The sequence below is a fragment of the Cebus imitator genome, unplaced genomic scaffold (assembly GCF_001604975.1).
Source record: "Cebus imitator isolate Cc_AM_T3 unplaced genomic scaffold, Cebus_imitator-1.0 Scaffold29, whole genome shotgun sequence".
NCBI lineage: Eukaryota > Metazoa > Chordata > Mammalia > Primates > Cebidae > Cebus > Cebus imitator.
The window spans coordinates 9842011-9857088 of NW_016107344.1; the positions used below are offsets into that span (position 1 = coordinate 9842011).

General features: G+C 35.6%; 1 long non-coding RNA gene across 2 annotated transcripts in view; it reads left to right on the forward strand.

Moving 5' to 3' along the window:
• Positions 1-15078, forward strand: part of LOC108300739 — a 30721-nt gene extending 15643 nt beyond the window's left edge. The window contains exons 3-5 of one of the 2 annotated variants that reach the window (XR_001823577.2): positions 1473-1663; positions 6855-7027; positions 13126-15078. This is a non-coding gene — a long non-coding RNA (uncharacterized LOC108300739). Of the gene's footprint in view, positions 1-1472; positions 1664-4676; positions 4712-6854; positions 7028-13125 lie in introns of those variants that run through there. The other variant, XR_001823578.2, reaches the window with a different exon arrangement.

Sequence of the window (15078 nt, forward strand, 5' to 3'; positions counted from 1 at the left end):
GTTTATGTGCATAAAGGTGTTCATAGTAGTCTTGAATAATCTTTTGTATTTCTGTGGTATCAGTTGTAGCATCTCCTGTATTAGGCTGTTTTCATGTTGCTGATAAAGACATACCTGGGACTGAGTAATTTACAAACGAAAGAGGTTTATTGGACATATAGTTCCACATGGCTGGGAGGCCTCACAATTATAGCAGAAGGCAAGGAGGAGCAAGTCACATCTTATGTGGATGGCAGCAGGCAAAAAGAGAGCTTCTGTAGGGCAACTTTCTTTTTAAAATAGTCAGATCTCGTGAGACCCATTCACGATCACAAGAATAGCATGAGAAAGACAAGACCCCTTAATTCACTCATTTCCCACAAGGTCCCTCAAAATGTGAGGATTATGGGAACTACAAGATGAAATTTGGGTGGGGACACAGAGCCAAACGTATCATTCTGCCCCTGGACACTTCCAAATCTCATATCTTCATGTTTCAAAACTAATCATGCTTTCCTAACAGTCCACCAAAGCCTCAACTCATTTCAGCATTAACTCAAAATTCCACAGCGCAAATTTTTCCAAAGCAGCCGCATCATTTTACATTCTTACTATCAATAGCAATATATGGGGGTTCCAATTTCTCTATATTCTCATAAGTTGTTATCTCCCTTTTTAATTATAGTCATTCTAGTATTCCTTTCTTTCTTACATGACATATAGATTCTTATAAATAATGCTTCATGCTTTGCTTTTTTCCACTTAACAATATATTCTGGAAATAACAAGGCATCTTAGAGGAATTTTACTCATTATTTTTATAGCTGCATAGTATTCCATTATGTAAATGTATCATAATTTATTTGATCCTTCTCCAACACATGGATATTTGGTTTATTATCACTATTTTGAAAATATGAACAATGCAGCAACAAATAACCCTGTGCATATTAGTTAAGCCTATGCATAATATTCATATTATTGGAAAAGTATCTTCAGGATATATATGTGGTTGTGGTAAATATTGTAATATTTTTATCCAGAAGGCATAAACCGATTTTCATTCCCATGAGCAGTGTATGAGAATATTTGTTTGCTATAGCCTTGTCAACAGAATTTGCTGTGTTGCTTTTAGATGTTTGCCAGCCTAATAGGTGAGAAGTGGTATCTTAGTGTTGTTTAATTTCTCTAATTTTATTGAGATTGTTTTTTTTAATGGTTTTTGTCATTTTTGAATCTTTTTAGTGAATTTTCTGTTCCCTTAATTATCTTTTAAAGACGTTAGTAAATAACGAAATAGTCTTTTATATTTATTCACATTTATTATTCCTAACATTCTGTTTTCTATGTATTCTAATTTCCATCTTGTATCATTTTATTTCAGCTTGAAGAACTTCCTTTAACATTTCTCTTAGTGTAGATGTATTAAGGACATATTTTCTCAGCTTTTGTTTTTCTAAAAATGTGTTTACTTTGCCTTCATTTTTTGACAGGTATTTTACCAGATAGAGAATCCAGCCTGCTGGTTATTTTCTTCCAGTACTCCATGTTGTTCCACTGTCTTTTGGCTTATGCCGTTTCTGATTAGAAGTTTTCAGTCATTCTTATTTGTTTTCCTGCCAATGCCAGCCCTTGGTGTGTACCCCTGAGCCCTCAGTAAGGACCTCTGGCTACAAGTTTTCAGGTGAGTACAGTCCTGTATTGTCTCTGTACCTCCTTCAAGTTTATAATGTCACAGTTACCCACACTTTGCAACTAAATGCTAATGAACAATTTGGTTGGTACCTCATCATCCTGCTATTTTTCTAGAGATAAGAGCAGCCTCAGATCTTTTCTCTCATATGAAAAGTTCATTACTTTCTAGAATTTTGTTCATTCAGGTTTCTTTGTGCGCTCAACTTTGCAATAAGTTAAAAGTAAAAGAGTGACCAGGTGCAGTGTGGCTCACGTCTGTAATCCCAGCATTTTGGGAGGCCTGGGGGTGGGGGGTATGAATCATGAGGTCAGGAGTTTGAGACCAGCCTGGCCAATATGGTGAAACTACTAAAAATACAAAAATTAGCTGGGCATGGTGGCACATGCCTGTAGTCTCAGCTACTCGGGAGGCTAAGGCAGAACTACTTGAACCCAGGAGGTGAAGGTTGCAGTGAGCCAAGATCATGCCAGTGCACTCCAGCCTGGGTGACAGAGCAAGACTGTAACCAAAAATAATTTTTTTAAAGAGTAAAAGACTGTGTTTTTGTAGCTGCTCCAGATTGGTTCAGTTGTTAGGATGATAATAGCAGTCTCCTATGATACGGATCTAATGGAATATAAAAGTCCATGACTTCAATCAGAATGTTTGTAGCAACTTCATTTAAATCACCTGTACACACAGCCAATGTGTGCTTATTCCACAGCATTCATTCATTGAACTCCCTTCTTAAGACACGATCACCCTTTGTTTTACTGTAGGAAATGTGAGTTTTTGCAAGGAGAGGTAAAGTTTAATTGTCAAACCTAGAATTAAGTGAATCTGTAGTCTCCTATGATAACAAAAAGAGCGATTGACGTGAGTTTTAAAAGCTTAGCATTGTTAAGAAGATTGCAACAATATCATGTTTAAAACAACTAGATTAAATAGTAATAAAACATTTAATTTTAGTTATAAAATAAGCAGATTTTAATGCTTTGTCATCTCCAATAAATTGCAGTTTTGTTTTTCTTTTGAATTTCTGTTGAGCTGACACTTCATGCACAGACATCAAGCAGTGTTCAAATGCAAGGCTCTATGAAAAACAAAATTTGGGGAAATGAATGCAGATTACTAGCTTGTATTACATTCTCTTCTCTTATAGTATATGTCAAAGAAAAGATTTAATCAGTTTCACCAGTAAGATCATATCACTGCCACTAAGTATTTTAATGGCAGAGTTTAGGCCATAGTTTTCATTTGTATTTGAAGCTATATGGATTTAGATTATTTTATTGTATTGGATTTAAGATGCAATCATTTTCATAAATGACCAAAATATTTCATTTCAAAGAGAAACATTTCTAACATTTCTTTTGTTTTCTAAAAGAGTAGGAATTCAGAGGGATTATGTTACTTTTCATTTGAATAAATGTCAGCTATTGGGAAGAGAAATAAATTGCCTTTACATTTAATTGTATCACAGCTGATTTTGGAATAATGAGATATTTTAATTTTTCAGAAAATGTTAGTGTGCTATAAAATCAATGTTCTTTCTATTATTTTTTCCAAGGTGAATAATCTAAATTTATTCGTTTTTATTTAGCGATAGATGATTTAATAATATAAGGCTATTCATAGCTGGTTTAGAAAAGTCTCTGAATGTTTCATTCTCTTGGTGTTTAAAAACACTTTCAGGTATTTTTACAAATATTTGTATAAGCTGAGTGCCCTTTGTCCAAGGCATACTTTCTCCATGTTTATTTTTCTGTCCATTGCTTCAAATGAAATGGAGTGAAGTATATGCAGAGAGAGTTGCTTTTTCTTCTCCATGTTCTTACCTTGCCCATAGAAAAACTGAGAGTAGCCATCAGACAAAAACATGTTGGCCTTTAGGGAAGGTCCTATGTGTGTGTAGTTGGGGTAGGAGGAAATATTCAGAGTGACAAATTGTCTTTTCTCTCTTCTTTTTCACTAAAAACCCTCCTCACATGGAGGGTTGTACCTGAGTTCTTTATTATCACTTCTGCAACAGTATGGCAGGCCAAGAGGAGCAGGGCAGCATAGGGAGAAGAGGGATCCTGAAAAGCTAGCAAAAAATACTTCGTGCCTTGAGTTTGTTGAAGCTTTATACTACCCAGGCCAGATGGGAGGAGATATGTAGTCTGTGTGATTTCATTGTATATCACCTGTTAAGTACTCTAGAAGTGAACTAAACTTTCCCCACTGACGACGTGGTGGAGTGGAAGATAAAAAGACGGTTTGTTGAAGGCTTTATAACTTATCTTATTATCTTAATCTCTACAATTTGCAGTTTGTAAAATTCTAGGGTAAGCATAACCCAGACTGTTATTTAACTTTACCTGTGAGGTGATTGAATGGAGAGGATGATTAATCAAGTTTATACAGTCTGCAATGGCAGAGCGAGGATGCAGACTTCAATTTCTTCTATGACTCAATAGTGCTACCCTGTCACCACTTTGCTACTTGAACTTCTCCTATCTGGGCAATTGCAGGTTTTAACTTCTAGGAGCACTAAGTACTTGAGTGTGTACTAAATACATCTGTGCATATTGTTCTAATGTGTATATATATATTTGCTAAATCCATTAGCAAAATTGCTTTATGTAAATGAGAAAAGTTGTATCAGATAGATTGAAAGAAATCCAAAAGAGAATCACAGGAAATATGAATTCTCAAGTACCCTGAATTTTCCTACTAGTACTTTGTTCTCTGGGCTCTTTTTAAATCTCTATCCAGACATTTTTCAGTTTAATAATGAATTCCCTTGTCTCCTGTCATGAAGTCAAATAATGTTTAATAACTACAGGCATTTTAGCTTGTTTGTCCAGTCATTTTTATTTATTTAGTTAGTTAGTTAGGGTTTCACTCTGTACCCAGGCTGCTGCAGCCTCAATCTCTTGGGTGCAAGTGATCCTCCTGCCTCAGCCTCCAGAGTAGCTGGGACTATAAGTATGTACCACCACACCTGACTAATGTTTTTCTTTTGATTTTTTTTTTAAAGGAATAGTCTCACTATGTTGCCCAGGCTGGTCTTGAACACCTGATCTCAAGCAATCCTCCCACTTCAGCCTCCCAAATCCCTGCTGGGATTTTAGTTGGGAGCCACTGTACTCTGCCTGTCTATTCATTTGTTCAGCACTTATTGAATCCTGTCTAGATACTAATCATTGTATTTGGTCTAAGGATTAAAAAATGAAAAGCAATTCCTGTTTTCAGGGAGGATGTCACATTGTGAACAAGACAGAGAATTTAGCAGAGATCATGGTCTTTATATTGGCTACAAAGTAAGGATTATATACACTTGTTTGTCTTTCACTATGCCACTCTCCTTTCCTGCACAACTGAAGAAAATGGAATTCTGCTTTACCATATGCCTTCTGATTCTGAACGGCTCTGCAAAAGCCCGGGGTTCTATCTATCTGTTATATAAACTCAGGAAGGATATCCTTTCACTCACAGAGTTTCTCAAAACAGTTTCTCTTCTCTAGAAAATATTCCACATCTATCTCTGTGCAAACATTGCCCAGTATAATTTTGTAGCACAATACATTTTACTATTGTGATGAGATTTGGTTTTCTCTTAGAGTGGAGACTCTTAAAGTGTGGTTTGTGGAAGCTTGAGGGAATCCCAAGGTGTCTGTGAAGCCAAAACTATTCATAACAGTAAGAATGTATTTCTCCTTTTGACATTTGCCCTGGTGGTGCAAAGCCATAGTCGGTTAAACTGTGGTGCTTTAACTGTAGGCAGTGGGCCCAATTGTTGGCAGAAGTTACTGTGATATAGGCAGTGGGCCCAAATTGTTAGCAGAAGTCACTGTGGCCTTCTTCACTACATAACAAAAAAATAAAGTCAGTTTGCTCTGAGCATGCCCTTGAAAAGGGAGTACAAATAATCACTTCTATTACATTCTGTCCTTAAGTACACATCTTTCCAAATATATTCTGCATAAACCACTCTGCTGCACAATGCAGTATGACAGCTGCCTCAAAGAAGCATTTGTATAATTGTTTGAGTTGTGAACTGAACTAGCTGGGATTTACACAGAACACTATTTTTACTTGAAAGAATGACTGACAAGCTATGGTTTTTCAGTCTTGTTATTTGGTAGGTATTTCCTCAAAAATGAATAAAGTGAGCTTGTTGGGAAGACACTGACAGTATATGTTGTCCATAATAAAACCCAACCTCTCAAGTGAAAAACTAGAATTTTGTAAGACTTGTATTTGCTACCATAAACTTGAAAGACATCAGTGTTTAAAGATGTTTCTGATGAGATTAGTGATGATGTTAAGAATTGTGGGCTTTTACCTATATCTTATAATTAAAAACTTAACATTTAGAAAATCTGCATAAGAAATACTTTTCAAACGACTCATACATGATAGCACAAAATCACATGTAGGTAAATGTTTAAAGTGCAAAATAGTCCAATAGATTTTTACATAACAGAATGAAAAAGAAGTTTTATTATGGTTTCAGATTCCATCTTAAAGAAAGCATCACTTGCTGAGTTTTGGTGTAGTATCAAAGAAGAATATCCACAGTTATCAGAAAGATTCTAAAAGATATCCTTAGTCCCTTTTCAACTATATACCTCTGTGAGGCTGGATCTTATTTATTTACTTCAGCCAAAAAACCCCAACACCACTCTATGTTATATATTATAATAAACTGAATGTAGAAACAGATACAAGAGACCAAGTGTTTTCTTTTAAGCCAGATATTAAAGAGATTTGCAAAAATATAAAATAATGCTACTCTTCTAATTATTTTTATTTTAGAATATATAATTATTTTTTATAAAATTGCTATTTATGTTAACGTTTAATTGGATAATTATTACTTTAAAATGAATTAATAAATATATACCTTAACATTTCTCAGTTTAAAATTATGAGTATTGATGTTGTTGATATTGATACCTCAATAAAGAAAAGCTTTTTGCTGTTCTTAGTAATTTACAAAATCTTTTTATTGTGAGCTTCTTTATACGTACAGAAAAGTTGTAAAAATAGTACAGAGAGTTTTCAAATATCCTTCTTCCAGCATTTCACAATGTGAACATCTTACATAACCATGGTATACTTATCAGATCAGGAAATTAGTACAATGCCATTAACAAAATAAAAACCCCATTTAAGCTTTTCCATTAATGTCTTTTTTTGTTTTTGGTTCCAGGAACGGGTTCAGAATCCCACATCACATTCTGTTATTACTTTTGACTGGTCTCCTGCTGTCTGGAACAGTTTCTCAGTCTTTCTTCATTTTCAAGAGTGTGAAAAGATAGCAAAACCAAAAGTCTGGGAACTGCTGGTTTAGAGTCACAATACTGACTTCTCAGAATGACTTTTGTAAGTAAAAGTGCTTTTAGTATGTAGATACACTTGTTATTATACACATCGTTTAAAGTATTTTTATTTAAGCAAATTTAAAAATTCTTCCTGTTCTGACAACTTGGCTAATTGTTACTAGTTGTAGTTCAAAACAAGCTAAAGGTTAAACCAGATAATTCTTGTCTATTTTAAAAATAGATATGTCTAACAGTATTTTAAAAAATTCCCACCAAAATATTCATAGTAACTTATTCTGGTGATCTAAAGGATAATCTGGCTAGCTCTAAAAATATTGCTGACATATCTCTACATGGAATTAACTTACCAGTGAGAGGATGATAGTTTGTGATTGATTACTAAGACTGAAATTTGGCTTTGTCTAAATAAATCTTATTATTTTTTATGCTTCAAATATACTGAATCAACAAGTCAGAGAAAAACTGAACATTGAGTGGAAACAATTACCCATTTGTTTTCCTGGAGACTCTCTCAATGGCTTACACAGGAGTACATTCTATTTCCAGATCTATTTGACACAGCAGCAGAGATGACCTTAGTTTGTACAAAGTCATTCCCTGTGAAAACATTACAGTTCAGAATTAAGAGAAAGCATATTATATTTTAAAAATATTCAATAAATTATCTATTTTCAATTATAATGGAACTTTGGTAATGCTAACATTGGACAACTGGCCTAAGAAACCATCAGATTTTCTAGTCAAGCTCTTCTTACCTTTAATTCTATAAAACTCTATGTCAGTCCAGGGAATTGGACTTTGGCAACACATCTAAGTTCATAGAATGACAAGGCTTTAGTGTATTATTCTGTATTCTTTCTTTCTTACTGATGCACATACTTTGATTATCTTAATGGGTTTCAGCAATAGTTTATTTAATCATTAGAGAAACATGAGTAGAAATTAGTACATTTAGTAAAGAAAATATTCTTCTGCAATTATTTTATTGAAGGTTTGATAGTTGATGTTTACTGTAAGTTTTGTCTCAGAAAAGATTTATGGACTTTTCTCAAAATTTATGAGATATTTAAGTTAAATATTAAATAAGTACTATATTGAATATTTTACAACTTCAAAAAATTATTTATGTAAAAATAAATTTTGGATTGTAATAAGAACAGGAGAAGAAAGCTACTTCAGTGTTGATATTACCATGCTAGCAGCTGGATTCCATAGCAAAAATCTGCAATCAGCAAAGGGTACCAATCACATATACCTAAATTGGGTAGAAGAAATTCAGCTTCCAGTATTTTCCTTTTTCTTTTGTTTGCCTCGTGTTTTAGTCTATTTTTATGTTGCTGATAAAGACATACACAAGACTGGGAAGAAAAACAGGCTTAATTGGACTTATAGTTCCACATGGCTGGGGAGGCTTGAGAATCATGGCAGAAGGCTAAACAACTTTTTACATGGCAGTGGCAAAATAAAATCAGAAGGATGCAAAAGTGGAAACCCCTGATAAACCCATCAGATCTTGTGAAACTTATTCACTACCATGAGAACAGCATAAGTAAACTGCCCTTATGATTCAAATAATCTCCCACTGGGTCCCTCCCACAACACATGGGAATTATGGGAGCACAATTCTAGATGAGATTTGGGTGGGGACACAGAGCCAAACCACATCATTCTGCCCGTGGCCCCTCCAAATTCCATATCCTCACGTTTCAAAACCAATCATGCCTTCCCAGCAGTCCCCCAAAGTCTTAATTCATTTCAGAACTTACCCGAAATTACACAGTCCAAAGTCTCATCTGAGACAAGGCAAGTCACTTCTACATATGAACCTGAAAAATCAAAAGTAAATTTGTTACTTCCTAGATACAGTGGGGGTGCAGGTATTCGGTAAGCACAGCCATTCCAAAGGAGGAAATTGGCCAAAACAAAGGGGTCACAGGGCCCATGCAAGTTCAAAATCCAGCAGGACAGTTAAATTTTAAAGCTCTAAAATGATCTCCTTTGACTCAAGTCTCACATCCAGGTCATGCTGATACAAGAGGTGGGTTCCTATGGTCTTGGGCAGCTCTGCCATGTGGCTTCACAGGGTATAGCCCCCTCCCAGCTGCTTTTACAGGCTGGTATTGTCTATGGCTTTTCCAGGTACACCATGCAAGCTATTGATGGATCGATCTATTCATTCTCAGGTCTGGAGGATGGTAGCCCTCTTCTCACTACTCTACTAGGCAATGCCTCAGTAGGGACTCTGTGTAGGGGTTCTGACCCCGCACTGCCCTAGTAGAGGATTTCCATGAGGGCCCTGCTCCTGCAGCAAACTTTTGCCTGGCATCCATGCATTTCTGTACATCCTCTGAAATCTAGGCAGAGGTTCCCAAACCTCAGTTCTTGACTTCTGTGCACCTGAAGGCTCAACATCACATGGAAGCTGCCAAAGCTTGAGGCTTCCGCCATTTGAAGCAACAGCCTGAGCTGTATCTTGCCCCTTTTAGACATGGCTAGAGTGGCTGGGACACAGGGCACCAAGTCCCTAGACTTTACACAGCATAGGGACCCTGGGACCAGCCCACGAAACCCAAAACTTTTTTCCTAGGCCTCCAGGCCTGTGCTGGGAGAGGTACTGTGAAGACCTCTGACATGCCCTGGAGACATTTTCCCCATTGTCTTGGGGGTTAACATTTGGCTCATTGTTACTTATGCAAATTTCTATAGGTGGCTTGAATTTCTCCTCAGAAAATGGTATTTTCTTTTCTGTCACATTGTCAGGCTGCACATTTTCCAAACTTTTATGCTCTGCTTCCTTTATGAAACTGAATGCCTTTAACAACACCCAAGTCACCTCTTGAATGCTTTGCTACTTAGAAATTTCTTCCACCAGATATCCTAAATCATCTTTCTCAAGTTCAAAATTCTACAAATCTCTAGAGCAGGGGCAAAGTGCCACCAGTTACTTTGCTAATGCATAACAAGCATCACCTTTGCTCCAGTTCCCAACAAGTTCCTCATCTCCATCTGAGACCACCTCAGCCAGCCTGGACCTTTTTGTTCATATCACTATCATCGTTTTGGGCAAAGCCATTCAAGAAGTCTTTAGGAAGTTCCAAACTTTCCCACATTTTCCTGTCTTCTTCTGAGCCCTCCAAACTGTTCCAACCCTCTGCCTGTTACCCAGTTCCAAAGGCACTTCCACACTTTCGGGTAAGTTTTCTGCAGTGCCCCACTCTGCTGGTACCAATTTACTGTATTAGTCTATTTTCATGCTGCTGATAAAGACATACTGAAGACTGGGAAGAAAAAGAGGATTAATTGGACTTACAGTTCCATGTGGCTGGGGAGGCCTCAGAATCACGGCAGGAGGCGAAAGGCACTTCTTACATGGCAGCGGCAAGAGAAAATGAGAAGAATGCAAACGTGGAAACCCCTCATAAACCCATCAGATCTCCTGAGACTTATTCACTACCATGAGAAAAGTATGAGGAAAACTGCCCCCATGATTCAAATTATCTCCCACCAGGTTCCTCCCACACCATGTGGGGACACAGAGCCAAACCATATCAGTTGATGATTGATAAAGACGGAAAATAGTAAGGAAAGTTGAGAGAGAATTATTCTTAATATTTATATGTAAAACCTTAGAAAAATCTTTACTAAACTCATATTCATCTGGTTTGAAGCAAAGAAGAATATGCCTCAGGTAACGTCAGCTGATCACCTATTCCTTTGATCTAATAATGCCAAGCACTCTTCTAGTTTCTGAATGATACATATTCTGACCCTTCATACAAGAAAACATTTCTTCAGTGACTGTTATGTGTTAGACAACAGGCAGGGCAATATGGTTATAAAGATGAAAGAAACTCAGCCTCTGTCCATGGGGAGCTTACAGATTAGTTACAGACACAAGCACACAAACATAACATGGAACTAGCAGTAAAAGACTTAAGTTTATACGTAAAGAACTAAGTGCGACAGTCCATTGTAAACTGAGTGATCATGGAAATCACCAAAGAAATGCAGCTTCACATGGACTTTGCAGCAAGGGGTGGTCTTGCATAGGTGGAGGTGGGAAAGCAGAGGTCATTCTAGGTGGGAAGATTAAAAACATGGAAGAAAATGTACAAGAAATGACACAAAGCTAGCTTAATGAGGAGAGGGTGCTGTACTGTATTTTCTCTTTCATTTGCTTCCAATTCAAAGACAGCAGTCTTGGTATTGCTAAGATAATTTTGATGGTACTTTACAAAATTAATGTTCCATGCAACTTACAACTCTAACTTATGTATTTCTCCCTGTTACTTCCCTTCTCTTTGAATCTCACTTTCATTCTTTTTTTTCTCTCTCGCTTTTTAGCTTTCATCTGTAGTTCCAACAGACATTGTTCAGATGTATTAATGGCTTTGCTTTTGTAGAAGTTCTTAAGCTTGTTATATCTTCGGGACAGGTGAGAATTGGGAGGGAGGGTGCTGGTAGGTGACTGAGATTAAAAAGTTCTTCCAAATAAAATTTTTAACCTTTAGCACAAGATATATTCCTCAAAAGAAAAATTTAATCTTTTCTTAAGGCTTATATTGTAAAAAATATACTCTTGGTTTTTGTAGTATATGAAAAATTGATATCTCTTTTTAAAAACCACTTAAGCCAAATATCATGGTGAATAGTCAAAGAAAAAAAAAAGATGTTGATTGTGACATCAATTTTGAAAATGAAACTATATTATGCAATGTTATTATAATTCCATCTATATGTTAACTCTTAACATGACTAAGAATGAATCAAATATTAATTTTGATTGGTATAAATTTTTAGACAAATTAATATATTAAGATATGATCATTTTCATTTCATGTTTGACTGTGTAGTGTAATTATAAAGTCATTTGTCCTGAAGGTCAATCTCTAATCCTTTGTAAGTCATCATTCTTGCTTCTTTCTTATCATTCTGTCCCTTTTCTCTAGACTGTTCACTAGTCTAACTTTACTAAGCATTAATTTGTCAAAATCTTTGTGTATGTTTCATGCAATCTTCCAATTTTAATTTCTCTATGCAAGTGATTTTCATGGCATTATCGGATGGCCCAGATCAATAAGAGACAGATGCCCAAAGGTATCACTAAACACTAGAGTTATTTGGGAAATAGTGTGAATTTATTAGTGAATGTTTTCAGATTAGGATTTCTTTTGCTTATGTACGCAACTTCACAACAGAAAGCACACATAGAATGAATAGTTGGATAATAAGATGACATTTCTGCCTACGTATAGAGTCTCCCAAGTGTACTTAGTTCCATTTTGGGGATTATTTTAGGCATCTCCAGAACTCTGTTTGCTTGGTCAGACAGACACACCATTCGTGCAGGGATAGATTTGAACTGATGGATCCTCTTCTAACCTGTCGGAATATCCTGCTTCTCTGCTTAGTTGCAGCTGAGGGAGCAATGATACTTAAAAAAAAAAAAAAATGTATCTTTTTATATATTTATTTGACAAATAAAAATTATGCAGATTTACTGTGTACAACATGATGTTTTGAAATATGCATACATTTTGGAATGACTAAATCAAGTTAATAACATGCATTACATATGTTAGCACACGTATTAACATTGTGCATTACAAAATAACATACACATTACATATGCAACATTACGTATGTACATACCCATAATTGTATATCTGTTTTTTAATCTCAGAAACTTTTTTCATGAAGGGTGAACTGATTTTATGATATTGTTTTAGATTAAAAGTTTTTTAAAAAGTAATCTTTCTCTATTTTGTTGTTGTTTTTGTAAGTTCCAATTTGTAGTTTAATGGAAATACTGACAAAAACTGTTTATCATATTATACTGTTATATTTTGTAGTCATCTGCTTGGCTTTACTATTTAAAAATGTCACTTGTATCAACCACCCCCCAAATACATAATTTTAAAAAAATGTTTTATTTTAAGACAATGATACTATTTTGTTATGAAAATAGGACAAATTGATTGAGAGAAAATGTAAAAAATACAGGAAAGTGGAGAAAAAGTCACCAGAACAACTGACATTTTTAATATTTTCTTTCAGTTTATCCCTATGCTAAATAGACTTTATATATTTCAAATCAAATTGCAGATGATATTACACTTTCATATTTTTGCCCTGTAGTAAGAAGAAAGCCTTAAAAACCCTTGATTGAATGGTTGGTGTCTACAGACAAGCGAATGTATGGAAGAGTAACAAGACATCCAGCCTGAATCTGTTGAATGAACAAAAGGGGAAATGTCCTTAGGAGTCAGATGGAAGAAGGTTTTCTGGGAAGAGCAGAACAGAGGAGTTGGGCCTCAGACCTCCTGGGTCACAAGCAGGAGGAGAAGAGTAGGGAGACTTTAAAGTGATTGAGACGAAAATGGAAGTAAAACAGCTTAAGGCTTTTTGATACCGGGTTCCTGGCAGCGTCATTAGCAGATGGTTTCTTCTGAAGTTCAGGGGAAGAGAAGATGGTTGAAGGACTCTCCAGGGACTGAGTGGGTGTTACGGAGCCAGTGCTGTAGATGCTGTGTATACAGGCGAATTCCCCAGTGAGTGTTTTCCAATATCAAGTTTAACTGACATTGAAGTTGTATACCAAAGGTAGGTAAATTATTTTGGCCTGTGCTTATAGGTTTATTTGACTCAATGAAGCTACCTGTCTCTGTCCTACTGTGCTGTAGCAGATGCAGGGTCTTTCCATACAATACATTGAGAGCTACATCTCATTTTAAATATTTTAAAAGAAACTCTGATCGTACAAGTCAAGATTTTTAAGATCAGCTTTCGGTCAAATTTTTTTGCTTTATTTTTTTCTGGAGATCAAAATGAATGTTTAACTGTTTAAGTTGATTGCAGAGAAAGTTGCTACTCATTCTAAATGTAGGTTTTTAGAAAAAGTGTCCTTGCCAATTGCTTCAGTTGACTTTTTCAAACTTGCATGGGAATCAAGATTCAGAACTGGTACACTAGTGGGAAGAGCCTGGAAAATAGGCAATTGATCAAGAAGGTGGCCCAGATACTTTAAGACCTTTTTAGTGTATTTGAAAGATTATAAGTTTGAACTAACAGAAACTTTAGTGCTGTTTTCTTTTCACAAGTCAATGTGTAGTATACCTTGTTATTCTTTGTTTTCCTATAATATCTTAATAATATTCCTGGCTGTAAGGAAAAATTAACATTATACATACATTTTGACTTATTTTATAGATGACCCAAACAATATTTAACAAAATATTTCTCAAATACTATTTGGAGATAACTATATTAGACACCATCTTAATTTCTCAACATGCTTCTTTTTGAGACTTCCAGATTTTGGTGCTCTTTTCAGCATCACTCATTTTCTTTCATAATAAAGATACCCAATTGAAATATCATGATAAAGATCTGATAACAAATCTCCACTTTTGAAGTGTTACATTTCATATCTATGTGTCCACAAAGAATTCAGTATGAACATTGCATATACCAATGAATATTCCCTAAGCTTAAAGCCTCTAAGTCTAGGATACTTGCAGTTATTTAGCAAATAATTTAATCCATGGCAAACATGAGTCTTAATACAAAAATTATTGAGTAGGCAAAAAATAATTTAATGTATTTGGGACTGATTACCAGTGCATTAAAAAAGTAGAGGTTTAAGGATGGGAATAATACGTTTTTTTGTTTTTACTTAAATTTATATAAAAGGAAGGAAAATAAAGTAGCCTATAGTACTTACTAGTGTGGTTATATTTTCAGCACTTAATAATTACTATTGAATTATGTAATGTAGGACTATATCTGATATGATTTCGCTCTGTTTACCCACCCAAATCTCATGTTGAATTAAAATTTCCAATATATGGGGAGGTACCTAGTAGGAGGTGACTGGATCATTGGGGCAAATTTCCACCTTGCTGTCCTCATGATAGCGAGTGAGTTCTCACAAGATCGGATGGTTTAAAAGTGTGTGACATTTCCCCCTTTACTCTTTCTCTCTCCTCCTGGCCATGAGAAGAAGTGCTTGCTTCTCTTTCACCTTCTGCGATGATTGTATTTCCTGAGACCTCCCAGCCATGCTTCCTGTTCAGCCCCCAAAACTGTGAG